General features: G+C 47.9%; 1 protein-coding gene and 1 long non-coding RNA gene across 2 annotated transcripts in view; both read right to left on the bottom strand.

Annotated features, from left to right (window-relative positions):
- Positions 1–27,573, bottom strand: part of LOC144338331 (uncharacterized) — a 193,880-nt gene that overhangs the window by 77,494 nt on the left and 88,813 nt on the right. The window lies entirely within an intron of this gene.
- LOC114680150 (uncharacterized) overlaps positions 1–27,573 on the bottom strand; it is a 64,890-nt gene that overhangs the window by 7,699 nt on the left and 29,618 nt on the right. Inside the window, exons 5-12 of the long non-coding RNA XR_013411265.1 lie at positions 20,399–20,687; positions 19,443–19,613; positions 19,299–19,354; positions 18,978–19,123; positions 16,875–16,929; positions 16,277–16,663; positions 14,683–14,804; positions 14,208–14,284 (exon numbers count right to left, since the gene is read on the bottom strand). This is a non-coding gene — a long non-coding RNA (uncharacterized LOC114680150). The remainder of the gene's footprint in view (positions 1–14,207; positions 14,285–14,682; positions 14,805–16,276; positions 16,664–16,874; positions 16,930–18,977; positions 19,124–19,298; positions 19,355–19,442; positions 19,614–20,398; positions 20,688–27,573) is intronic.

Consider the following 27,573-nt stretch of genomic DNA (forward strand, 5'->3'; position numbering starts at 1 on the left):
GCCTCCTAACAGTAGATGCATTCCACCCCCTTCCTTAAAATTAATAGAATTTACCAAACTAGGTGAAATCAGTCTTCATGAGAAAGTGAGAAATCAGTGTTCACACAATGGCATAGTAGCTGGGCATAGAGTATACGTCAACATCCCAAACTAAGCACCCATCACAATTATTCCCAACTTGCAGGAAAGCTAGAAAAATTAGAAGGCTTAAAACATAATTATAAATGAAAATAACAAGAAACCAAAGTTTCTGAGGAGCATTTGTTAGCCAAACAAGGAAAGCCATTAACCAGTGCTGATTACATTGCATTTGATTACAGCAGCCAAAGACGTGTCCAGAGGAAGAGACTTTTAAACATTAGTCTTTCAGTAAGAATGGTTGCTTAACAAGTTCAGACTACTGGGCTACACCAATCATCAATTAAAAAGCAAGGCAAACGAGTGAGAGTCATTTTCCTTAATCCTTAACGTGTCAAAAATTACCACATTGGTCAAGCTGGTCTCCAACTCCTGACCTCAGGTGATCCACCCACCCCGGCCTCCCAAAGGGCTGGGATTACAGGCATGAGCCACCATGCCTGGCTGAGAACTGTTTGACAGAGGCTGAGGGGAGGCTCCTGTCCCTTCCTGGGACATCCACATCCCACCTAGTTTCCCATACCGACTGTGACACTCGAAGCATCCCCACAGTTCTCTGCACTAACACCACAGCTGCGCGCGCAGCCATAGCCCTGGAGCTGCCACTCAGCCTTATCGTGCTGGCACAAGCACAGCGGAAACTAACACGACCCCAAGAGGGAGGAGTGGGGACCCAGGGGAGTGAACCAGGAGGGAGGAAAGTGGCCCAGGGGAGTAGGGAGGAGTGGGGGCCCTGGGGAGTGAACTATGAGGGAGGAGTGGGGGCTCAGGGGAGTGAAGAAGGAGGGAGGCATGGGGGCCCAGGACAGTGAACCAGGAGAGAGGCATGGGGACACAGGAGAGTGAACCAGGAGGGAGGAGGGTGGAGTTCGGACCAGCGAGTGAAACAGGAGGCAGGACTTCGGCCCAGGGAGTGAAACAGGAGGGAGGAGTGTGATCCAGGGAGTGAACCAGGAGGGAGGAGTGTGGTCCAAGGAGTGAACCAGGAGGGACGTGTGTGGTCCAGGGGAGTGAGCCAGGGAGGAGGAGGGAGGAATGTGGTCCGGGGAATGAACCAGGAGGGAGGAGTGCAGTCCATGGGAGTAGGAAAGAGTCTGGTCCAGGGGAGTCAACAAGGAGCCTTTGGGGGTAGCAAGTTCACACACCACAAATACCTCCCAATCCATCCGCGTGCAGGGAGCGGCCGGAAACCACGCAGGACCTACAGCGCTTTCTCCTCACAGAAGAGGAGTAAGGATATCGAATCATGCATGACATCAGAGCTAAAGTTCTACCACGGTGGGGAGACGCTTCACAGACCCAAATGGGTGCAAAACAAAACCAATCATACGAGATCAGTGGATGGAACGGGATCAGAAATTTAAGCCTGTAACAAGCTTTCAGAAAAAACTTCACTTGATCTGCAAGATGACTGCAGCTCTGCTTGATCATTTCTGCAAATGTCTAACTCATGATGAGCCATCTCAGAGCCCTTCAAGAGGAGTAACGAAATCAAAACGCCAAGGCATCCTCCGTATTTTAGATAGCCTGCAACAGTATGGAAATGAGCAGCGGTGCCAGACCTTTCAAGTTTGTTTGAAGTAAATTCCAGCATGAGGGCAGCATCTTTCTGGCTGAAGCAATGAGGTAGGCTCCTGCTCACTGCATGGGAGACCAGCTTTCAGCTAAGCTGCTGTCAAGGGTCTGCAAACCACGATCCCCGACCGAGCCTTGGCCAGGGAACCAGAAGTGATTTTTACACTTTGACGTTTTCACAAAAGAAATATATGCAGAGACTTCTGTGGCCCTCAAAGCATAACACGTTGCCTACTCTGCCCTTTACAGGAGCTTCTAGCTTTGCTGTCAGTTACAAAGTGTTTCTATAAAATAATGTCACTGATTCTCAAGCATGCCAGCAAAAGTCACACTTCTCAACAACCCTCAATGGAGATGCACCATCCTGTGTTTCACACAGATTTTAGATTTTTAAAAGCCAAAATAAGGGAGGTAATTCAGCTAAGTATTATAGTAACACAATTTGAGATACTTAATGATGTGTGACAACAGAATACTTGGCATTCCTGTGAGGCAATAAACTAGCTCAAACACAAAATAACAAATCAAAGCATGTTTTGGCCTCTCAATCAGTGAAATTGGAAATAACATTCAGTTAAATGACACTAAAAAAAAAAAAAAAAAGCACAAACAAAACAAATACTACTACACCATCACTCCTTAAATTTATTTAACTACTGCTGCCAAATAAAATGGAGAGACTTCTTGCTGCAGGGTAATAATCGGCCATTGTCATCATGAAATAGACCGCTGTGCAGGCTCAGGCCCTCCAGCCCACAAAGGCAGGGGGAGGGAGGAGAAACGATGGCCAGAAACAAAGGGACAGGGCAACCATGACCTAGTCAGCAATTGTACCCTCCCACCTTTCTTCTGGACTTACAATTTTGGAGCCGTCTGGGTTTACCTTCCTATGTCCATAAGTCAGCAAGTTCTCGAAGCCAGAAATCTACAATGCTTCTGGCAGCCAAGTCCTCTCGGCCTTCCCCCCATGTTTTAGGGCCTCATCAGCTCACCCCTGGATAGTATCAATGGCCTCGGAGCTCCAGTCAACCTTGCACTCCACAGACTCAAGTATGCCAAGAGCCACTCCAGGCTGCCACTGCCATGACCAAAGGCTTTCAGAGACAGTCGCCAGCACTGCACAAATCCATGTGGCTTCACCAGGCGCAAAGCGGCTCCAGCATTCCATGCAGTCTGTCGCTGCTACCATAGCTGTGAGTCTAGGATGTGTCAGGAAGGGAAGGAAGACACCATGTACATCATCTCATTTAAGCTTCAGTGTCACAAGGTGGATTTTGTCGTGCCCGTTTTATGGATCAGGAAAGTTTTAAGGAGGGCAAGCACGGGGCCCTGCTGACACAAGAGCAAGACCCGCAGAGGCCTGGGCATGACCCCCGCCCCACGCTCCCTGGGTCCTGATATCCACTCCTCCCCCGTGGGAGCCTGATCCTGGCTCTGCCTGAATTGCTACCATTCCTAAGACACGACTCACGTCTGCCCACCTCCTCCTTTATCTGTTTCCCGCAGCCCAGAGGCGTGTGTGCTCTTCCATCCAGACAGACATCACACTTCAGCACCTGCATCTGACATCACTTCAGCCAAAAGCTTCTCTCAAACCTCCCCCCACACCTGCCGGTCACACAGGTCTGCACCCATCACCTTTCTCACACGAATTCTCACATATTCCTGTGTAGCACCATCCAACTGATGATAGTCTGAGAGGAGGAAGCTTTGTAGATAAGTCCACGTTCTACTTTGCTCCCAGCCCTCCGTCTTGCGTCTTGCATGAGGCAACCGATTAACAGCAATTTCATTTCAGCACAACATTTCCATTTGAAGAAACGCAGAGCATAGGGCTCTGGTCATAATTAAAAGCTTGTTTCATTTGTCATTTGAAATTCCATGTACTGCTGCAACAGCAGCACCCCCTCCTCGCCAGGCTCTGCCCTAAGGACATCTTTCTTCCAGCGCTCGATTCCCATCAGAACCCTGGCAGTGAGAGCCCCGCAGGTTTCCCAGCGCCTCGGGCTGCGGCTTCCACGCTGGGCCGGCACTGACAGGACCGGAATGGTGCCCCCAACAACTACAGGATCGGAAGCTGGTCGACTGCTCTGTAGGATGGAGACATGTTAGTAATCCCCGACATTTCCACTGACAGGCTGCTCAGGTAAACTGGGAAAAATCCACAAACTAGAAAGAATCCATGGGGAGGAGCACTTCTCTCTCCAACCTGGCAGCAAACGGTGGCTGTGCAGACGATCTCTTCAGGAAAACTATCGACTGTATCTCAGGTCAACAACAGCCCCGCTGAGGGCCAAAAAATCAGCTCCCCCTGGCCCTCACTTCCTAAGGGTCAATCCTCCCAGGCCACCTCTCCTGGAAGATCAGCTCTGACGCACCCATGACGGTCAGGAACCGGCTCTGGGACACATTTCCCAGGCTCCTGCCCACCGCCCTCTCTCTTCTTCCTCCTCCATCTCCCTCTTCACTCCCATCCGCCCTCCCCCTTTCGCTTCCCTTCTCTCCTTTCCTCTCCCTCCCTCATTTCCTTTCAGCCCTCACCTTCCTCACTGCACTTCCCTATGCAACTCAGCGGACGCATTCTCAGGTCAGTAGAGTTTTCTTTCACTCTGTTTTTATTGCAATGATCATTCTTAATGAACAGAAACCTGTTTCGGACCATGTGGATGCCACCTCCTGACCAACTGCTGCCCCGCGGCTCCGTGTCCACTCAGTGACCTCACGTCGCAGGTGCCCAGCAGTATGGCTGTGACCAGGGGTAGCAACATGGGACATGAGAGAGGTATCCCAGCCAAGAGGCCCTGCAAAGCCTCCCCAGCAAACCGGAGCAAGGCCCAGGGCGGTAGGGAGAGCGCCGTGCTCACGATGTAGGCAGTTCAGCTTCCGCAAACTGTCCATCGACTGCAAATTACTTTGTTTCCATGGTTACAAAAAGAACCATAAGCATTCTGAAATATGTTCTTGGTTTCATGTTTGCGAAATCTAAGCCACATTATAAGAAAAATCACTGAATTCTGCCCGAGGCTCTAGGGGTGTTTTCCTCTCTGAAAGGAGCCCCTTCCAGGACTTGGGATTGAGTGACAGCCTTCAAAATCACGGTTATCCTGGTGGTAACAGGGAACTCCTCAGCCCGCCGGGAGCTGGGGCCCTCGACAGCCCCCACGGTTCCAGACGCCAGTGTTCTAAGAATCACACATGTGCAGATAGCAAAGCTTGCTGCACACACGCCAGGTGCTAACAAGCCCCAAACATCTCACTCATACTTGCTAACCACATCGCTTCTCTCAGCCTCCACGGCGTTTCACACTCTGCCTTTATATAGAGATGAACCATGCGTCCTGAGCGCTACAAAGATTCAACTCCTTCCGGGAAGAGGGCTGCATCTTTCCATCACGGGGTCCTCACTCCAGCTGGCACAGGATTTGCAGAGTGGGCGAGTCTAATGTTGATGACACTTTCTCAATATTCCCTTCACACCCCTCCAAAAACAAGAGTGCTGCCAGCTTCTTACCGACGTTGTAATGAGCAAAATATTTTTCTCTTATTTGTCACTTTTTAACGTTATACTAGTGAAGAATGTGACTCTGCATGTACACTGTAAGCACCCACACCGTGAACATTCTGCTCTCCTGTGACTGTATTCACAGGTCACAAGGACAAAACTTCTCCATAGTAGCCAGAATATATATATATATATATTTCATATATGTATATTTCATATATGTATATATATATATATATTTTAACATGACTTCCACTCATCTTAAAGTCACAGATGTGGCTTTTCCTTCATAAAAAGATTCAAATGATACACAAGCCAGGTTTAATAAACACATTGGTCCAGGTGGGAAAATGACCCCTCAGTCTCCCTCCCCTCAAAGACCAGGGCAGCCAGGAAACTGCGCTCTCCAGTAAATGACAGCCGGCAGGATTCCCTAAATAAGCAGCCGGAAGATTCCCATCTCACAGAGAGCGCCTTTCAAGACTCAAGATGTCCCCGCTCCCTGAATGTCTTACAAAGAACAGACTACCCAACTGAGGACTGAGGCAGTAAAGAAACATGTTTTCGGCCGGGTGCGGCGGCTCACGCTTGCAATCCCAGCACTTTGGGAGGACGAGGCAGGTGGATCACAAGGTCAGGAGATCGAGACCATTCTGGCTAACACGGTGAAACCCCCTTCTCTACCAAAAATAAAAAAATTAGCCAGGCATGGTAGCGGGCACCTGTAGTCCCACGTACTCGGGAGGCTGAGGCAGGAGAATGGCGTGAAGCTGGGAGGTGGAGTTTGCAGTGAGCCGAGATCGTGCCACTGCACTCCAGCCTGGGCGACAGAGCAAGACTCTGTCTCAAAAAATTAAAATAAATAAAATTTAAAATGTTTTCAGCAAATAGCATCATCGACCCACAAATGAGAGGTACCGTTTTCATTCTAGGAGGGAAACACTACAAAGTACGTACATTTTAGCCCCGTAAGTGAATTCTTTGGGCGTTCCTGTGTCCGCTATCAAATGCAACACATCACCCCAAAAGGCAAAGTTCTATAAGTCACATCCAAAGAGGGGAAAAATCATTCTAAGTTTTAGCAATCCAGTAAGAACCTGATCCAGAGAAGCCTACTTGTTCCAGACTCTAAGCAGCAATATATTGCTACAATGTAATGAAAACAAAGGGATGATTAAGAAAATTTCAATGCTAATAAAAGACAAAAACGTAATTGGATTTATTCTACTCTAGACAGAGCAGCCGGGCAGTTCACCCATACGTTATGAACGTTGCTGTTTATCAGCCAGGGTCCAAACTCTGTCAACAAGGCTTGACAGTAAGGGCGTGATCTCCACTCACTGCAAGGTCCACCTCCCAGGCTCAAGCGACTCTCTTCAGCCTCTGGAGTAGCCAGGACTACAGGTGTGCAGTCATCACGCCCAACTAATTTGTGTGTTTTCAGTAGACACGGGATTTCACCAGGTTGCCCAGGCCGGTTCCCTGGGTCTCAAGCTCCCAGGCTCAAGCAATCCACCCGCCTCGGCCTCCCAAAGGGCTGGGATTACAGACGTGAGCCATCACGCCCGGCCCTTTTTTGTTTTCTTTTCTTTTTAAGTGACTAATGTGCTTCACGGTCTTGTAGGCATTTAAAAAAAAAAAAAAAAAAGAACAAGCAAATTCTGTAAGGGAAAGAAACCATTAACACTTTTTACACTTCTCAAAACTCAAAACTGAAATGCTAAGAATAAATGTATTTTATTCACAGAAGCAGCATTCTTAAAGTTCTGTAAAAGTGATACCATGGACACCACCACATCACAGATGAGCGTGGCAGGACTGCTCAGGTTCAGAACACATTCTCAACAGTCCTTTTGCCCCTTTCATCAATGGGAACACTTTATTCTGTCTTTTATTAAAATTAAGTATCTTGCGAGGGAGTTGAAGAAAACTGCATAGCAGATTTTAAAACTTCAATGCTTTTCTCAATGTTCGCCACATTCTAATGCATTTTACTGACTACACGGCCAATAAGCCTAAAGCTTTTTGCATCGGTAAAGACAATGCTCCTTGTAGCAATAGGCTTTTTCTTTTCTATACAAAGATCTATAACTTAAGCTAGTAAAATGGGCATTTCACAAAGATTTTGCACAATTCCTAGCACAGATTTTAGCAAAATAAAACCATTATCTTTCCGCAATTAAATAAGCAAGCATAGGAAACTGCACAGTTAAAATAACCATTCCATTATTTTATATAAACACAAATGAGAGAGTAGAGTATGCTTTGAAAAACAGTATTTCCATATGCCAACGATGAAGCAGAAGACAGTTCCTCAGCCTCATATGACATTTGACAACCGAAGTACTCTGGCCCAAGCCCAGCCCGGTTAAATGAAAATGAAGTAAACGTGTGAGTGACCATGGTGGGGCACTCTGATAGCCACAGTCCAGGAAAGAACAGCTAACATCTTTCTTCTTCATGGGAAAACCGGAACATACTCGAGAGACCTTGATTCTTTAAAACACAGTCTGCCCCAGTACTAACCTTAAGCTCCCAACGATCAAGATTGCTATAACCACAGAGGTGTTTTTCCAGGCCCTCGAAAATCACGGACATGGTACATACACAACGTTTTCAAACACTCAATGCAGCCAATTTGTTAAATGTGCTGTGATACCGGAGGTCTTGTGCAGAACCAGAAGCGTCGTAGCCTGGTTACCTGTCCTGGTGTTCAATGCTTTGCATGTGCAAAACCTGCTGTTACAATTTACTGGGCTTAATGTGATTCCGTTCGTCACAGAAGAGAGCTATGACATTTACTTAATTCCACGCACAAATTCTCAGGTTCACGTTCCACGAGTGACTGCTCTGTCCACGAGACAGCTGAGGGAAGACCCAGGAAAGGCCTGGGAGATGCCAGGTGCTCACAAACTGGTATCCGTCTGCTGGTTCTGGCTTAAAGGAAAACAGACATAGAAGAAACTAAAAGGGCTCACTACACCTAATATCACAATGTTCTCAACTTTACCTTAGCCAAAAATAAAAGCGGAAAAGTAAAACTACTCCAGGGCATGATTCCAGGGCTAATCTGAAACATGAAATATTCAGAAGACAAAGCTCATTGTGAGTGCAAGTAATATACACATAAAACACTGGTTTCACAAAACCCAGTCTTTGCGATTGCTTTAATAAAAAGTAAAATTCTCATGAGGATCGCATACATTAACTGATTTTCAAATGAAGGGACTGGTAAACTTCAGGGCATATGATTTCTGTCACACACAAGGGGAGCAGTGAGAGAGAAGAGCTAGGATCAAGTGTGCTGAAGCTGTCCTAGGACTGAAATTCAGTTTCTGCCAAAACAAAAACACAGGAGGCTGTCAACTTCGATAGCAAGCTCTGCTTGAGAGCGTCAAGATGCTAAAGTTGCAAAGGAGCTTCTCCCTGTATGGGCACGTGTGATCCTTGCGAAAACATAGCTCAGCATTATCAAAAATCAGGAAAGAACACAAGCCTTCCAGACATGAAATCCAAGAGCAGAAGGGAGCAGAGTGCAAGCTTGCTCGGCAGAACTGTTCCCGGACAACAGCACAGACGACGTCACAGGGAGGGCAGGGCAAGCAACAGCAGCTTCCGTCTCGCCGCAAGCAGGGCCTGAGCCAGGGGAGCAGTCTCCTCCAACCTGACAAGGAGGCGCGAGGAGCCACAGAGAAGTCAATTCAGGGCCCTTTTCAGAAAGGGGCAACAATGAGAAAATCTGGTCTCACCCACCCCCCACCTGCCACGGTAACAGCTAAACTCGCACGTGCGTCTGTCACGTTCCCCAACCCCTCTTGCAGGTGCTCTTCCTGCACCCGGGTGCCTGTCTCCGTGCTGCTCCTGAGGCCACACCTGTTGTCATCCACTAGTGACCGGGAATTCACCTTTGTCCGGGAGAAGCAAACGCAGACTTCACACACTCTTGTACAGGTTTGCTGGCCGAGAATCTAACTGCACTGTCCGATTCCAGATGTGCTGGTACCAAGGAGAACGTTCGAAGCCTGGCATTTATAAACGGTATCAGTGGGTTCTAATGGGACTCCCAGGTGGCCGCATGAGGGACGGAGCTGTTGCCCTGCTACCCCGAGCCAAAGCAAGGCTGAGAGGCACACACCACAGGCCACATCACACTCGAGCACCGACTCTTGACCGTTGCTCGTTCGTGTGTTAAGAGTTCAGGGACCCGGGCGCGGTGGCTCAAGCCTGTAATCCCAGCACTTTGGGAGGCCGAGACGGGTGGATCACGAGGTCAGGAGATCGAGACCATCCTGGCTAACACAGGTGAACCCCGTCTCTACTAAAAAATACAAAAAACTAGCCGGGTGAGTTGGCGGGCGCCTGTAGTCCCAGCTACTCGGGAGGCTGAGGCAGGAGAATGGCGTAAACCCGGGAGGCGGAGCTTGCAGTGAGCTGAGATCCGGCCACTGCACTCCAGCCTGGGCGACACAGCGAGACTCCGTCTCAAAAAAAAAAAAAAAAAAAGAGTTCAGGGTACAGGCGACAGACAGGCCTGATCTCAGCCATGGGACAACAGTGACTGCCCACAAGTCCCGTATCTAAGCCCTGACTTGCCCATCCATCCTTCCTTCAGGAACAATGCCCACCTCACAGTGCTGCCATGAACGCTAAGTCAGCACGTACATACACAACCAAATTCATTGCAATTGTGCTTTCTACAGCAAGTTAATACAACCAGGCGCTATCATTGAGACTGAATAACCAATATTAGAACAGAAGATCAGGCCAGGGATGGTGGCTCAGACCTGTAATCCTATCACTTTGGGAAGCTGAGGTGGGTGGATCACTTGAGGTCAGGAGTTGCAGACCAGCTTGGTCAACATGACAAAACCCCATCTCTACTAAAAATAAATTATCCAGACATGGTGGCACACACCCTGTAACCCCAGCTACTAGGGAGGCTGAGGCATAAGAATCACTTGAACCTGGGAAATAGAGGTTACAGTGAACGGACATCGTACTACTGTGCTCCACACTTCCAGCCTGGGTGACAGACCAAGATTCTAGTAAAAAAATAAAAGGTCAAGATGAAAACTGATTGCCAAGGTCCATGTTCCATATACTTCAAACATAAAGTTCATTAGCTGGTACTTGATCAAGTTGTTGATTTCTTCATTACAATCTTGTATATCCTTCTAACACGGCTCAAAATGTTTACATTTGAGCACACCTCGAGTATAACAAAAAATAAAGTGCCTATATTTCATAAATGAGCAAGTTCCAGTAAGACTGCATCCTGCTCTAGTTAATCCTTTGACAATGTAAAACTGAACCATCCTGACACAGCACTGACACATGGTACAAGAAAAATGACCTCCAGTTAAATCGCTAGATTTAGAGAACACATAAATATAGTTTATCACGAATTTACCAGCGATTAGCAAGATTTTAAAGGAAGAAAAAGTATCGGGACTGTAACTAGGAATAAAGGCAAAAATAAACAAGAGAAATTAGTCACGTTTAAATCAATACCCTTTCTGTGGGGCCGTAATAAAGTATACACAACAGGTGTGCAAGCTGTCATGCTGAACTGTCACCAAGCTCTCTATGAAGGTAGTAAGAGCGTCCCAAGTCACAGAGCCTCATATTCCTATTTAAATGCTACACAGCCAACACCACACTCGGCACGCAGTGAGAACTCTGAAAGCTCTGAGGAACGCATGATGGGATGAAGGGCCCCAGTCCTGCCATCACCCTGCTGCTTATTAAAAATATAAAACAAAGCCCTGCCTTCAAGGTGCTCAGATCTAACTAGTACAAAGTTTTGCTTTTGACAAGTTAACTACGAATGATGAAGACACTCAACAGCTGTGCGAAATGTAAGGCAACCTAATAAGAGGAACTTGGCTGAGACTAAACCCAGAGATGGTTTTTTAACCACAGAAGAGGAAAGAACTGAAGAACCTTACAGAAAGTTGACAGCAATTTCTGTTTCTCTATGGTACAACCTGGAATTTACCTTTGAGATAGACTGTCCTTCTGTTCTGAAAAATCAGATTATTCCTGCAATCCTCCATCAGGACTGAAATTCCCAAAGACATGGAAAACCAAGTACTAATTTTAAAACCCCCCCAAAAAACTACCTATGATCTTAGATGTGAGATTTAATATTCTCAAATTCCAAATTTGGAAATATTTTGCACAAAGTCCTTATTTTCCCTGTTTACTTGAAAGCTCTCTATTCTTTTGTCCTAAACATCTTCTTTCTCATCCTTCCAAACAGTATCTGAAGATGAACTTACATATCGTTTTCAATGTTAACAAAGAAGATACTACATTTGTCATGAACTGTTTATATTCACAACTCTAGGAGGGATTTTGCTACATCGTGAGGAATAACACGAGGCAGTAAATACGCCACGAATAAAGAACAGTAGAAAGTGGACACATTTCCTGATGAGTGCCGATTTCTCATTGAGCTGCTGACAAAGTTACAATACAGAAAGCTAGACAGCTGCTATGTTAGTTCTACCTCACTTAAGTGACCGAGTCATTGTTGTTTCGGTTCCCTCTCTCGTCTGGGGATGAGACACACCTCACAGAGCTGTTTATGATTTCAGGAACACACACATCAATGAAGTGACTGTTCCTAAATCGTTGCAAAGGATATAGCAACCTGCCAAATTTCAACTAGGTTGTAACAAACAACTGTTTTCATCCTACACTCTCCGGTGCCAGCGAGATGGTGTGTTCTTGGATCCCTGCGGGAGCCCTATTCCTGGTGCCATAGAGCACACACACATTTACATCCACATAGTGTACATATATGGTACACTGTAACACGTGTACCTGCATAGAGCGTACACACATCCGAATACGTAGAGTGTACATAAGTGCACTACATGCGTACAGAGTGCACACACATCCAGATCCATGTGGTGTACATGCATAGAGTGTACACACATCCAAATATAGTGTACAAACAAGTTTACTACGAGTGTAAAAGCATAGAGCATACACACATCCATATAGCAAATGTACATAAGCTAACACGTATGCGCATGCATAGCACGTACACCCATCTATATGCAGTGTACACAGGTATACTATACCTGTATGTACATGCATATGGCATACACATGCACATCCGTGCGTACATAGGTATGCTATTTGCTATATGTATACACGTGTGTATAGCATACACTCTTATCCAAATGTACGTAGGTGCACTACAGCATGCATACACACGTGCAGTGTACACATATGCACATGTATACAATGTACATCAGTACACTAACGTATAAAGCGTATACACATATGCAATAGTGTACATACATATGCAGCATGTATATGTATTAGTGTGTACATATCCAGAAGTTTATTCAGTGTGCATAGTGTACATGCATGCTTGTGTGCACATATGTATATATACTCTGCAGAAATAATGTGCACATACCCACATGATGTATGTACACAGGCATGTATATGGCATTAAATACATGCATGTATGTACACATGCAGAACAGATAGGTGTCCAAGTGCGCATATAACCATAGTGACCATAGATACACATACACATGTACATGCATGCCTACAGCATGCACGTGTGTAGGACACAAATGTAGTGTACATACCTATACATTGTAAATACATGCACAGTGGAAATACACGTAGTATGCGTACACCACATACACACATGTACATTTATAGAGTACACATATACCGAGACCCAGAACGGGTCATGAGTATTAATACTGCGGAAACGCTTCCAGTTCTACCTAAGTGAATTTTTTTTCAAACTATAATAGAACTCATACAAAAAGGGTTTTAAGGAAATGAATAAAGCTAGTGACAAAAATCAGTGGGAAGGGCACAACCACTTTCCCTCAGAGTTCTGGGCCTGACTGTGGAAGTTCAGAGGTTTCCTAACGCAGTACACGTCAGAACTGACTCACGATAAAGCGCTCCTTAAAAATTAAAGATGTGTCCTCATGTTTTGGCCTTTGAGACAAAGCCTCTTAGTTAATCGAGTTCTGACTGAATTTGACTCACAGTACTCTGGCAGATTCTTCATTTTCTGGTGAGACAGACGAATGTCCCAGGGTGAGGGCAATGCCAGCCCTTTCAGGGTCAGCTTTTCGAGGAGCGATGTCTGGCAGAACACAATCCAACACCATAGTAGGATCCCCCACCCAGCCACTTAGACACTTTCGGGGACTTACTCTGCTTGTTTCCCTTTCTTGAATTCAGCTGGGGGGAGAAAAAAAAACAAAAAAATCAAAACCAAAAACAAACAGCCCATGTGTTTGTGTGTCTGAAAAGTGAATACATCCACATCCAACTTTCTAAATGAGACACGGCAGGTGTGATGGTCACTGAACAGTGGCCACTGTTGACAAAATACAAAGTCTTCTGCAAACATGAACGAGTTTCTAGGAATACAAAAGTCAAGGGAATTTACTTCACATATTAAAGCTGTCAAGGGTGCTCACCAAAAATGTACTTAGAGGTTTTCCTTTTAAGTTATTTTTGAAGATTTTTAAGTTGCAATACTTAAAAAGCCTCTGGGAAAAGAAAGGATACAGGTATCTGGAAGATTTATACTAAATGATTTTCATGTCTTTTTGATAAAGTTAAATAAGGTCAGCCTTGAAGTAATGGCTTCCACTACTCTGAGGCTGTGGATGGAATCCACGCCACCAGACAATTGAATAAACAGCAAGGCTGCACACACAGGACACAGGCAGTGAGCCAGCCTGACTAGTTGTCAGCTTCTGGGTCAGTTCTAGCCAGTTCTGGCCAGGCCCCACTGGAGATGAAAACCTGCCCTTTAGAAGCCCTTCAAAGCCCACCTTTCAAAATCTAACCCTCTTCAACTGAGGCCCAAGTCCAAAAATCTACTGACATCTTAGCACCTGTTAGGCCAGCTGTCGCCTAGCCTTTTTGGCACCAGGGATGGGTTTCATGGAAGACAATTTTTCTGGGGGGTGGTTTTGAATTGCAACTGTTCCACCTCAGGTCAGGCATCGGATCCTCATAAGGAGCACCTCCGAGATCCCTCACATGCAGTTTACGATAGGTTCCCAGCGCCTAGGAGAACACACAGGTTATGAGAGTGTCCCAGCGCCTAGAACACACAGCTTAAGATAGGGTCCCAGAACCCAGGAGAACATGCGGCTTACGAGAGCGTCCCCGCGCCTAGGAGAACAGGTATTAAATGAGTTGGCAAAGCCAAAATCCACCGGATCTACCCCTCCAAAACAAACATACACCACTGCCCAATATTGATGTGAGCCAAAAACATGGAAGTCCTGAGGGCCCACACTGACCACAGCCAGATGCCACTTCTGAAAGAACCAAGCACGTGCCTAAAGATCACCCGTGATGACCCAGGAGAGCAGCTTTGAGCAGAGACAAAGGTGAAGGAGAGGCACATGGGCCAGGGTGCTGGGTGTGCCCGTCTTTGTGACCTCACTGAGATTGCTGACCTCTGGCCCTTGGTGTCCGTCCTATGGAGGAGGTAGGCCCCCAAATCCCTGCCTCCCTTCAGCACTGACTGAGGCGGTCCTGAAGTCTCCCCAGGGCTGAGACTGCTTCTAATTCCTGTTAGCTGCACACCCACATAAAAAACAAAAAACAAAATATCAAGTATGCAGACAGGAAAAGAAAAATATGTGAATTTTCCCTTATTCAACAGGCATTTAAAGAGTAACTGGAAAATTGTGATAGTCTTTAAACAACCACCAGCTATCACGTCGTGTTGAAATGTTTTAGCTAATCAGGAACCTGTGTGTTCAGGAAATCAGTTGACAGGTCCCAAATAACCTCGGAGCTTATGACCTGACCCCCACTCACGCGCATCACCTCTCCAGAGGAACGTGTCCTGGACACCTTTCAAATGGTGAGGAAGAGGAAGAAAGGTAGCTTTCCCTCAACCCCACAAAACAAGCTCGACCCCGAGGAGCCCGGAGAACAGCAACGTTTGTTTAGATGCTTTCCCACTGACCTTGTCAGAGCAAACGTTCCCATCCCACACCGCCCGGTGTTTAACTCTCCCTGGGATACCAGCAGCCGCCAACCCTCAACAAGCTGGAAACAGAGGCCAAGCTGACAGGAGGCCTCTCTCCATTCCCTACTGAATTCGCTCAGGACACGGATGTTCCCAAACACATACGGCCCCGAGTATTCCACACTTGGAGAACATTCAAACAACAGACGCTGCGAAGACGTTCCCCTAAAGAGAAACTCAGTTGCTAACTTCCCTTAGGGAAAAATATGAGACCCAGAACTTTCCAGAAAATCAAGTGTGGGAGGAAGCCACTCACCTCTGGCACTTCTTAAACCTGCCTTCCCGCGGGTGCTCAGGGATGTCCCCGCGCCAGCCCCGTCCACCCAGGACGGCAGCAGGTCTCAGGCAGCCAGCACCTGGGCAGCTGGCGAAGCAACCCCAGGGTGAAAACGCCATCCCAGGCACCACTTCCCGGAGCCCCTCAGCAAGAAAAACAGAGGTGGGACAGAACCGAGGGCTGATTCGAGGCTGGGGAGCCACAGACCCGCACAGCTCAATCATCGGACATGCTCTTCTGTGGACAGAGCCCAGGGAGAGGCCAGCAGAGACCCTCGTGCCGGCTCCATGGGCCAGCGTCCTCCAGGGCTGCAAGTTTGTGATCACAGCTTCAGAATTTGGTTCCAGAATCTTCCGGAATCAAACACGCACCAAACTAAAGCTTCCAGGACAGCAGGGCCCAGGAGCAGGCTCAGGGGAGGACCACGTAGAAACCCCACACACAGCACACACATGTGCATGTTTACTCCACACATGCCACCCCTTCACCCAATACTATGCACGCAAACGCATGTATGCACTCCATACACACCCTCAAATACACTCACTAAATATGATGCGCGTACACACTCCACACACACTGACAAATACATGCAACACACATGAACATGCTCACTGCAGCCACACCTGCTAAATACACTCACCACACGAGCACAAACGTGACACACCTGCACACTCATTCCAGACATCACACCCCTCACCAAGTACACAGGTACACACCCCCCCAAGTCGAGAACCTGCAGACTCCACAAGCTTTGGTTTCCCCCACTGTTTCTCTCATCACATGAGATCCACACACAGGTGTCATTTACTGACATCTAACACCCGGGGAGGCCCTTAGACAGAACTGCAGTCACAATTCGGCTTCATTCAGGCATTCTTCACCAGATTCCTGAAGCCACCTTCTGTCCCCACGGGGAGGGAGGCCGAGACCGGAGACGTCACTGGGCTTACAGATCCCCAGGCTGGCAACCCAACGAAATGAGGAGGGCTTGGCCACGGCCCTGGAGGGAGATGGGTACTGGGCTCAGGTATGCGGAACATGAGTCCTCATTTCCATACCGTGTCACCTACGACTGCGTCAGGTGAAAGCCAGTGGTTTGGCATTCCTGGGATAGACAGTCCTGGAATTACAAGCAAAACTTTTTATTCCTCCCCTCTGAACACATGAGGTCCATGGTCCCCTCACATCTAACACTGGCAATCAGAATCGGTGACTCCTTGTCCACCTGAGGACCACCCAAGAGGATCCACACACCTGCTACAACAGCAGCACAGCACCTGGTCTGCAGGGGAGCAAAACAAATCCCCCCTTTATGAATAACACTGGATTACCCCGACACTGGCAGCCTGCAGTGTGTATATCGTCAAGCCCCCACATCTGCGCCACCTGCAAGAGGAAAACAAGCCCTTAGTCCAGGGCTCTCAGGACAGCCTGTGAGGAGGATGCTGGCACCCTTCTCATCTCCCAGTGGAGAGAAGGCCAGGGTCAGGACTGGTGTATCAGGAGGGTTGGGGTTCAAACCCCATCTGCCTCACAGAGCAGCCCTTACCGTTCAAGTGACTTCTATCATCAGCCTTAAAATGTACCACAGTTACCAGCAATTCTGAGTGCTGTTCCTTGGGACGTCATAAGCAAACATTTTGTTAGAAAGATTTTGCCAAATCTGCTTTCAAAATCCTATGCTATGAAATTACTAATGAAAATTTGAGCTATGAAATAAAGCACATAGTTAAATGAATCCCAAAATGACTATCACGAAGGAAGCTTTAACTTGAAGTGAAAAATATCCTCTAAATGACATCAGCCAGAATTATCTTCAATCATTACTGATCCCATAACGCTTCAGGAATTACACAGCATCATCTCAGATATGAGCTTAAAACCATTAGCTGAATGCACATTTCAGCACAACCAAAGTTCTGCTATAATAAGCAGCACAGGTGTCTCTGGAGAGGATTTTAATTGGGACTACAAACGATGTACACGATCGTGGTAAGAGGTTTCATGCTGGCTATTCTCCAAGGTGCGACACAGAGAAACACCACTAACCTCAAAGACACCTGCTGCTTTGTAATGAGATGAGAGATGATGTGGACAGACTACTGTAAATATTTGAAAAGGAGAAACAATGCAAGGAAAGAATCGTATCAGTTTCCCTTTACATTCTTAGAAAAAAACGATTTTTCTTTTGGGATAATTTAAAAACAAAATGACATTTCTGGATTTTTTTTTTTTTTTTTTTTTTTTTTACTTTTCTTTCTGAGACTGGGTCTCGGCTCTGTTGCCAAGATTGGAGTAGAGTGGAGCAATAGCAGCTCACTGTAGCCTTAAGTGATCTTCCCACCTCAGCCTCCAGAGTAGCAGGCACCACAGGCACGCACCACCACACTCAGCTAACTTTTCTGTTATACAGATGGGGGTCTTACTATGTTGTCCAGGCTGGTCTTGAACCCCTTGGCCTCAAGTGATCCTCCTGCCTTGACCTCCCAAAGATGCAGCCTAAGCGACCATGTCTTATCGGAAAATAGACATTAGAGCAAATGCATTTCTGTAAGATTTTCTACCTCTTTTCACTGGGGAAAAAGGTAACTTGCCTCCAAGGGTCGGAGACAAAGCTGTTACTGCAGACAAGAGCGCTTGTGCATCCCGGGAACCGCTACACCACGAGGCATGGCCGTGCACCCTGGATGCAGGAGTAACACACGAGGCTAGCACAGGCAGATGCTGGCCCTCTCCAGAAGTAGGCCTATCCCTTCCTCCTCTCCTCAGCCCCCTCTCCCTTCAGGCCTCAGTGGCTGCTGACAGGGGAGAGGCCACAACTAGAGGAGGCTCTCAACTCCACCAGGGACAGGAGCCCCGGACGCTGGGGACTCTACTGCTGCCCTCTGCGCCCACCTCCTTCTGGTCCAGACTTCTCAGGAGCCAGGCGTGGCCACTTTGACCCTCTTTCCCTTCTGTGGCTCCTACAAAAACCAGTTCAGCGAGCCCAGGCTGTCTCACACTCCAGGGACACCCGGCACAGGCCCCCTCCATGACCTTATCCAAGCTCCTGGGGCCAGAAGGGTCTTGCAATATTTCACTTTCCAGTTGAGCATCCCCAGCCTGAAATCCAAAGTGCTCCGAAGAGCATTTCCTTCGAGTGTCATGAGGAAGCTCGGAATGTTTCAGGTTTCGGAGCATTTTGGAGTAGGGACTCTCAGCCTTAATTTGAACCTCTTCAAGGAAGCCACATACTGAAGCCCCCGATGTCCACCCTACACAATCCCAGCACACCATCTGAAGTCCTCAGCAACAGATTTTCTTTCTTCAAAAATAACCACAAGTCACAAACTCACACGCAATCACAGAAGGGGGTTGTGGACACCCACACAGATGATGAAATTTAACTGTCACATTTTCACCTGAGTAATTTAAAGTCATTCCTCAAAACACACCTGTTTTACTGATTGCATTTTAAGGTGAACACACACAAATCATTTCAGGGAAACAAACGTCACTTTGGGCTGCGTGTGGTTTCTTGACTCCCGTGAATAACTCCGTTCACCCTCACTTCTGGATAAGGGAGACGATGCAAAGAAAACTGTTAAAACAAAGACATGAAAACAAGTTTAAGAAGGGTTTGAAAGGTTCCTCCTGTCCCCCTGGAGGGGAGACGAGGACACTTGGAAAGCTCACGGGGGACAGGAGCACAGCCTCCTCGGTGTGCCATGGACGCCGCCTCGCCAAGGGGAGAGGATGATGCCTGGAAGACTCACAGGGGTGGGAGCACAGCCTCCTCAGTGCTTTCTACACTCAGCAGCTTCAGAAATTCCTGCAGAAGCAGAACACATCATGAGAACTGAGACTGGAACACCCCAAAGAAAGGGGACGAGGGGTCAAAAAAAGCATTCGATCATTACCAAGGAGGGCGGGCATGAAGCCGCTTCAAAGACCGTGTGAGAAGTCACTCATAGGCGTTTCAGAAAATAAGGGTAGCGCGAGATTGCTGGATCAGCTCAATCAGGCTGCCGTCCCTCAGGCCATGAAGTCCCTGAGATGAGCCTCTCACTGAGCAGAAGTCACTCGCATCTCTGCCAGAGAAAGTACTACAAGCTGACACAAAGCCTCATGAAATCTGGGCTACAGCCGGTCGACGATAGTGAGTCTGACATGGTACATCCCTCCAGATGGTTAAAGACCCCAGGTGTTCATCGGACAACCTCAAAGGGCTGTGTCTGTCCAGCCCCTTTTCCAAGTTCTGGATGATTTTTCCTAATGTACTATAAGCAGCATGTTCCAGTAGAGACGTCATTAACTGACTCTGGGTCCTCTTAATTTTGAAATTAGAAACACACTTGGCCAGGCACGGTGGCTCATGCCTGTGATCTCAGTACTTTGGGAGGCTGAGGCAGCTGGACTGCTTAAGTCCAGGAGTTTGAGTCCATCCTGGGCAACATTGCAAAACTCCATCTCTACAAAAAATACAAAAATAAGTCAGGCATTGGGGACACGGGGAACATGTGCCTGTGGGTCCTGGCTACTCAGGAGACTGAGGCAGGAGGATCGCTTGAGCCTGGGAGGTTGAGGCTGTAGTAAGCTGTGCTCACACCACTGCCTGGGCAACAAAAAGGTTTTTTTTTTTTTTTTTTTTTTTTTGCCTGTCTCAAAAAAACCAGAGAATAAGAATTACATACCTGACTAGCCCAAAATAAAAGAGGCCTTGTGGAATGACCTGAAACACAGCTGCAAATTCTGGCAGGGCCTCCCCTGGCTTGATTTGTGGTGAGTGCAGGACCGCTCTGAAGGATAGGACCCCAGGCACCTTCCGAGACTAGACCTTACAGTACAACTTCCCTTCGCTGGACGGAACACTGACCTTGGAGCCTGGGACACCCTGGGGCAGTGCCACCATCCTGAGGCCGCCATGGCACAAGCAGGCCCTACTATCATGAAGCCTGGGACACCCTGGGGCAGTGCCACCAACCCGAGGCCACTGTGACACAAGGGGGCCCTGGTGCCACTGAGAGGCTGCACAGCAGGTCCAAGCCCAGGCCAGGAGTGAAGAGGCTCCACATCCTTTCGATCCCTCCAGCTGAGTCCACAGATGTCTTCGAGCAGAAATGCATCACCCTCAATGTCCACGGGTAAGTTTTTGGACACAGAATCTGGAAGAATAAAAGATGGTTCTGGGCTGGTTGGTTGCCGGCTCGGATCTCTCCTCTTTCCACACAAAACCTGGCTCACACCAAGCAGCATCTAAGTCCTGGAAGATCTGCTAAACACAAGTGCAGTTACAAAGCGGAGAAACTGGAGGGGGCTGGGCTGGGCTGTGCTCCAGTGGCACCAGCGTTTCTCAGGAAGACCCCGGGCATTACAGGGTCCAGGGCAAGGGCTTCCTGGGATCCAGGACAAGGAACTAGAACCCATTTCCCGGTCCTGTTGAATATGAATCGTCTAAGGGCCGATTCCCTCGGAGGACTGAGCACCGCCCCACAACATCTTGGTATGGGTATGTTATTACATACGTTGGTGTGGGTATGTTATTACCCATACCAAGGTAATAACAAGCCCGTTACCAGCAGGAGGCTGGTGATGAAGACATGAGGACCAGATGAGCACGAGGGATCCTGACAGATCATCCCTGGCACCGAGCAAGGGGCGGACAGTACCCACTGTTCCTGATGCATCAGCCCTGGCACTGAGCGAGGGGTGGCAGCACGGCCTGTGCCCCTGCAGATGCAGAGGGATGTGAGGGCGGCGCAGGCTGGGCTTGGAGGCTAACTCAACCACCTGCGCTTGCACTTCCGTTCCTCATGGCAGGGAGGTGAGGCACAGGCAGCATTAGGGCTCACCTTGGCCCCTGGCTGCACTTTTTTCTGCTTATGAGTCGTGCTCGCTTTACATGGACAGACATAGCTATAATAATGGTTCCCTGATTATTTCGCTGCCTACATAAAGGGCTTTCAGAATTCACTTCCATCCTTAGGAAAGGCGGCCAACACCAGGCTGTCTCCCTTAAGATGCCACGTCTCATATGGGGGAAAAAAATCAAGAGAAATCAAATAAAGGCCATAAAATACATCAGTTTCAACACTAAAATTTAATAGTACGCTTTAAATTGAAGATGAGTTAAGTCACATTTCCAAACCTCTGAAAGCACGGTTACTGGGAGGGAATGGTTTGCAACACACAAACGCAGCTCTGTAGAAGTGCCCAGGCTGGATGAAGGCTCAAACGTCAGTGCGAGGAGAAAGTCTGAACAAACTCTCTCCTGCCCTGCTGCTGTCCTCTTCCAAAACACACTGTTTATCTGTCAGTTTAGAACAAGGCCTAGGGAGGTGGGAGGCAGGCCTGGGAGGGTCACCTAGCATCCAAGCTCCTCATCCACACAACTGCACGAGGCTGAGCTGAGCAGTACACACAAACACAACTAATTCTCCCCAAAAAGAAGACGGAAGGCAGCACACTGCCATGCCAGGCACCCTGCAGATAAGATTGAGGGGAGCCAGAGGTACCTTTAATCTTGCTTGCATGGTGGAGGGAGAGGAATAATGCCACTCACTTGAGTGTTGCACAATTCTTTCTAGCACTGAGTGGCAGAAAACAAAAATTATAGATGCTTCCTCAGATAAATGTTTCTGAAGAACTGAACATAAATTACGTTCAGGAAATAGCATTATGAATGCCTCAAGTGCTTCTGTTTTCAATAATCCCAGAGTAATTCTATAAACCCGGGAATCAGTCTCACCCAACTCCAGGATCACGGCCCAGGTGACGTGGGCACACACATATCCTGAAGCTCCAATGCTCAACTAAAGTGGGGCGAGTGAAAATGATCCTGGGTATAATTTACACGGACACAGGAAGGTGGCTGAGCCCCAAACCCCGAAACCAGGAAGACCAGTGTCCTTCAGGGGCCTCACCTCTGTCCTTTCGCAGCCTCTGGGAACCACCACTCTGCTCTCTACTGACACAAACGCCCCTCCCAAGGTACAACACCAGGAAGATCATCATTCAAAACTGAGGAACGTGGCAGAACAAAGCTGTCAGGAGATTTTAATCACCAACACCACTTGTTACATGACCCAAAGATGATTAAAATCCCAGGCCCTTCAAGACTGAATGCTATCTATACTTAAATGCATTTTATCACCATATTGGGGGGTTAATTCCTTTGTTTTGCTGCAAATATATCCAACTGCTGTAAAAGGAAAAGGCAATTTGTTAACGAAGCTTCTTGGAGTGTCTCAACAGGCCTCGAGGTAGGATAAAAGGCAGGACTTCCTGGCAGAAACGCTCAGCTCTGAGGTCAGGTGGAGTTCTTGAGCACCAACCAAGGCAAAATAAGGTCGAAGACCACACCACACTTTCCTCAATCACATCTTCATTCCACCTTTCCTTCTATTTCTCACGACTTCACTGGGAGAAATTGTGCTAAAAGAAAATGGAAACACAGACATACATAGGAGACCCTACAGATGCTGAGAATGGGTGCAGCCATCACAGTCCGAATGTCCTTTCAGGGCCATCTGACCTGGCTGGGATCCAAGTATCCGAGGGCAGGATTGTATGTCAGACCCGTGAAGCCAAGATTACAGCCACTGAACGGCAGTTTTCCATCCCACGGAAACCGGCCTTGGTAGGGGCTTCCTCGGGGACCACCGACCTCAAGCCACCACCCGTCAACTACTTCAACTAACCTACATCATGGCAGAGGCCTCCCTAGGCAGACCAGCCCTGCCCAAGTCCTGCTTCATGGCAAACCCTCCAGACAAACGTCCTTGGCCTCTTCCGGGAGGCTGTGCTCGGAAGGTGCCCTCATTTACTTCTGTGGCTCTGAGACATTTAACTAGAGCCCAACACATTTCTTCCTGTTCACATAGTATTGAGTTAAAAGATTTTTATGAGTAAACTTTCACTGGGAAAAATACCATTTCAGGAGCCCCAGTGACCACAATGAAAATGTTTTTACCTTCCCTTACGTGACATCGGCAACGCCAGGTCCAGGAAACGTTCTGGATCTCAGATAAAGGCAAATTCACTCATAGTAAGTCTTGGTCTTGTTTCACAAGCTATCAAATGCTGCCCAGAAGCAGGAAAAACCCCACAACGTGGCAGGGAGGGGCGACCAGCGTGAGTTCTAAGGCCAGACCACCCGGGTCTGCTGACAGCGTGGTGAGGGGCAAACAGTGCAGGGTCTAAGGCCAGACCGCCCGAGTCCCGCTGACAGTGTGGCTTCAGGAGTTTCCTAAACCCTCTGCTCTCCAAGTTTCATGTCAGAAAAATGCAGTGATAACCGTGTCCACCTCGTTTAAATATGTATATATATACACACACATATATATACACTCCAAACCTACAGCCCTATAAAGGTCATTAATCCTAGTTATCCTCAAGGCATTGAGCGATCAATAATGAGCCATCCCCCTGGCTGCTGACCTGCCTCAGCCCCACCCTCCGGAAACCCCGCATCCACACCAGCCACACAGGATGAGGCCAGGGAAGGAGCAGGACTGTGTCTTGGGAACTTAAACTCTGGAAGCTGAGTTAAATCAGTGCCGCTCAAATCTTGTCACCAACTATCTTGTTAAATTGGGAGATTCCATCTCTGGGGATCTTGAAGGAACCTGAGGTTCTACATTGAGTGAGATGAGCACTCGTGCTGCAATGAGATGGCAGGGAAAGCAACCGAATCTGGGGTCGCAGCTGCCTGAGGCTTGGGTCCCACCGGGAAAGCGGCACCAGGGCCCTCAGGACTGTGGCGGAGTTCCCAGGAGGCAAGTCCCGGTGCAGAGACTCATGGACCCAAAGATTGCTCCAGGGCCAGGAGGGGCTGCTGCGCTGACAGCCACGAGGCAGGCAGCCTTCGAGCTTCTCCAGCTGCCATCCTGCAGGCAGGGAGGACAGTGCCCAGACCACCCTGGGGCTCCCCCCAGCCTGCCAGGCTGGTACTCTTACTCCAGCCACTGACAAGAGTCCCCATGTTGCAAGCTAGGTTGAAACAGTGCCTCAGGCCTCGGGGCACATGCACCCCCCTGCAGGGCCGGGATGGCTATTCCCACACATCCCCAACTCACAGCAAAACTTAAAAATGAAAGTTGGAAGATACAGCCAGGAAACCAATGCTCAAGAAGCAACTCCAGGGTGACTCTTCCTAAAGCTATTGCTATTGAACATCTTTAAAAACATTTCCAGGGTGACTTCCTAGAGCAATTGCTGTTGAAAATCTTTAAAATTCTTCATTTCAAAATTAGCTTTTATTACACTGTCTTCCCTATTCTACCAAGACTCTAGAAAACAAAACCATTACAATTTCCAATTCTATCTTATAGCAAGTTAGAAATACACGTTTCCTCAAAGGATTCTACATGTTTCCTTGGCAATATCCTTTCCACGCCCCGTACTACTGCCCACAACAGAGAAGGCTTTTCCAACTCAACCCAACCCAACCCAACCCAACCCAACCCAACCCAACCCAACCCAAGGGCCCTGAGACAGGCCCCTAACGAATTGTCTACAAACTCTTGAAACAGGCTTGCCCTGACAAATCATCTGCAAACTCCATCTTCCATTAAAAACAGTACCGAAAATGAGCATATTACCACTTTTTAAAAATTACTGTAAAGTGGACAGTGTTCAGTTCTGTGAATTTCGGCACAAATATTCCCATAATCATCATCACACAAGCAGAACAGTCCAACAGCCCCAAACCCACTCACGGGGCCTCATAAGCATACCCTCCCATTCTCAGCAACCACCCTCTCCGTGTCCTCCCATGACTCGGGTCTATCTTTTGCGAGCGTTGTGGCAAAACACTCGCAAAATCACAATTTCCTGGGCATCGTGCTTGGAGGTGCACCCAGGGTGTCCTGTGATCAACAGCCAGGCCTCGGGGCTGCTGGGTATTTATTATTCCACATATGGCTGTGGCACATTGTAACCTGTTTTGGACAACTATAGACAGCGCTATTAACATCTGGGCACAGTTTTTCTTAAACATCAGATTCTGTTTCTCTAGGGTAAATACCCAGGATTGGGGTCACTGGGACCCACGTTTGTGTGAGTTCAGTTTTGTAAGAAACCGCCAAGCTGTCTGCACCGTGCTGAACCCCAGCATCGCACAGGAGTCCCGACTGCCGGTCCTCACCAGCACCTGGGGCTGTCGGAAGACCTTAGTCAGGCGCTCCAGCAGGGGTGTGAACAAATTCACTGCGGCTTCGGTGCACATCTCGGTGCAACCAGTCATGCTGAAGGTCATTTCAGATGCTTTCGGGCCATCCTCCCGTCCTTCTCAGCGAAGCATCTGTTCAGGTCTCTTCCGCTTTTAAGTCAGGTGGTTTGTTCTCTGTCATGAGCCGTGGGAGTCCTGTGCATTCTGGATACGAGTCCTTTGCCGGCTGCATGGTTCGTAGACATCTTCTCCCCATCTATCGAAAATGTGTCTCTTCAATTCCCTAGGGGTGTCTTTTATATTAGAAGTTTAATTTTGATGAGTCTTACCTACTTGTTTTCTTCCTTGATTATGGATCATGGTATGGCTAAGAGCTCTCACCCTAGGTCTCCACAATTTCCCTTTCTTCTGCAGGTTTTGTAGTTTGGTATTTTACATTCAGGGCTATGATCCACCTTAATTTTCATACAGAAATTTCTCCCTGTTTTCACTCTTTTGCATACGGCTGTCCCATAATTCCAGCACCATTTGTTGAAAAGACTCAAATTCCACTGAACTGCTTTTGCATCTTTGGATCTGTTCTGGACTCCACTCTGTCAGCTGACCCGTGTGTGTGCATCCTGAGCATAATTTATGACTTTAGTGGCTGTCTCTGTGAAAAAAAGTAACTCTGTCTGGAAGCAAAAACTACATTAGAAGTGCTCTAAATAAGATTCTTCCTGTTGTCAGGAGAGCAAAGCCACTGCCCTAAGCAGAGGTGAGGCCTCAACAGCTCCCAGGCACAACCTTAACACACAATGGGGAAGGGAATTCATTTCAAGGGCCACAACATGAGACCAGCATAGCCATGAAAACTGCAATAATATCACAACAGAATGAAATTCATAAAGAATTGCTCAGAAGCGTGTGATAAGTTACATAAATCACTGTTCCTTAAATTCTGACGGTTGACTAGAACAGAAATAGCTTCACGGTACAGTTCAAACAGGAGAAAGGTAGGTAGGGGTGGTTTCCACACCACACAGGGCCTGCAGGAAAGGGACACTCTTCCTCTAAACGGGAGATCCCGGGAGTGATGTGATAAACCATGGTGAGAGTCACAGAACTGTGCAAGCCGGAGTCGCGGCCTTTGCCCCACCACGGAACCTGTGTCCATGAACGACGAGGCTCAAATGTCAGGCCGGGGCAACCGAGGCAGTTATCAGGGGACAAGAAAACGAGCGCACGGTGGAGGCAAAGGTCTGAAATCGCGCGGCAACTTCGAGTCAAGTGGGACAAACTGACTCAAAATACAGGTTCCAAAAACCACCACAGAGAGCTGCTCCTCGGCTCTGGAAAGGCTAAGTGACTAATGCCCACACTGAGCATCTGCTCCCAGAGACGACCCTGGTGACCTAAGGCCCAGCTGCTCCGAACCCGCGCCGAACCTCAGTGAGGAACTTTGTTGGTATCTTACAGCACATTGACATGTTCCCTTAAAATCTGGTATTTCATCAACAATGCAGGCGCCAGCTTGGACTCATACACATTTCGATTAAACAAGATAATTTACACCCTGACCGTGCCAGGTAAGAGGTTTACTACAATCTTTAAACAGAGCCAGAGGCTACAGTCTGCTCCTACACAACACCATGTCTCTACAAGTTCCATGGGTTTTTACTTTCCATGTCTTCACTTGCCTAGTGCTAGAAAGCAGATAAAAACAGAAGGAACCCAGAAACACTATTGAATGAGACTCAAATATCTTGCAGTCATCATCGAGATGAGATGTTTATTAAACAGAAATGTTCTCCCCTGTAGAAAGCAGCACACATCAACACGCACCGATAACTGTCGCCAGCATTCCAGATCATCTTCCCTTCCATGGCCACAGTGCAGGG

This window comes from Macaca mulatta, chromosome 20 (genome assembly GCF_049350105.2).
Source record: "Macaca mulatta isolate MMU2019108-1 chromosome 20, T2T-MMU8v2.0, whole genome shotgun sequence".
In the NCBI taxonomy this organism is placed as follows: domain Eukaryota; kingdom Metazoa; phylum Chordata; class Mammalia; order Primates; family Cercopithecidae; genus Macaca; species Macaca mulatta.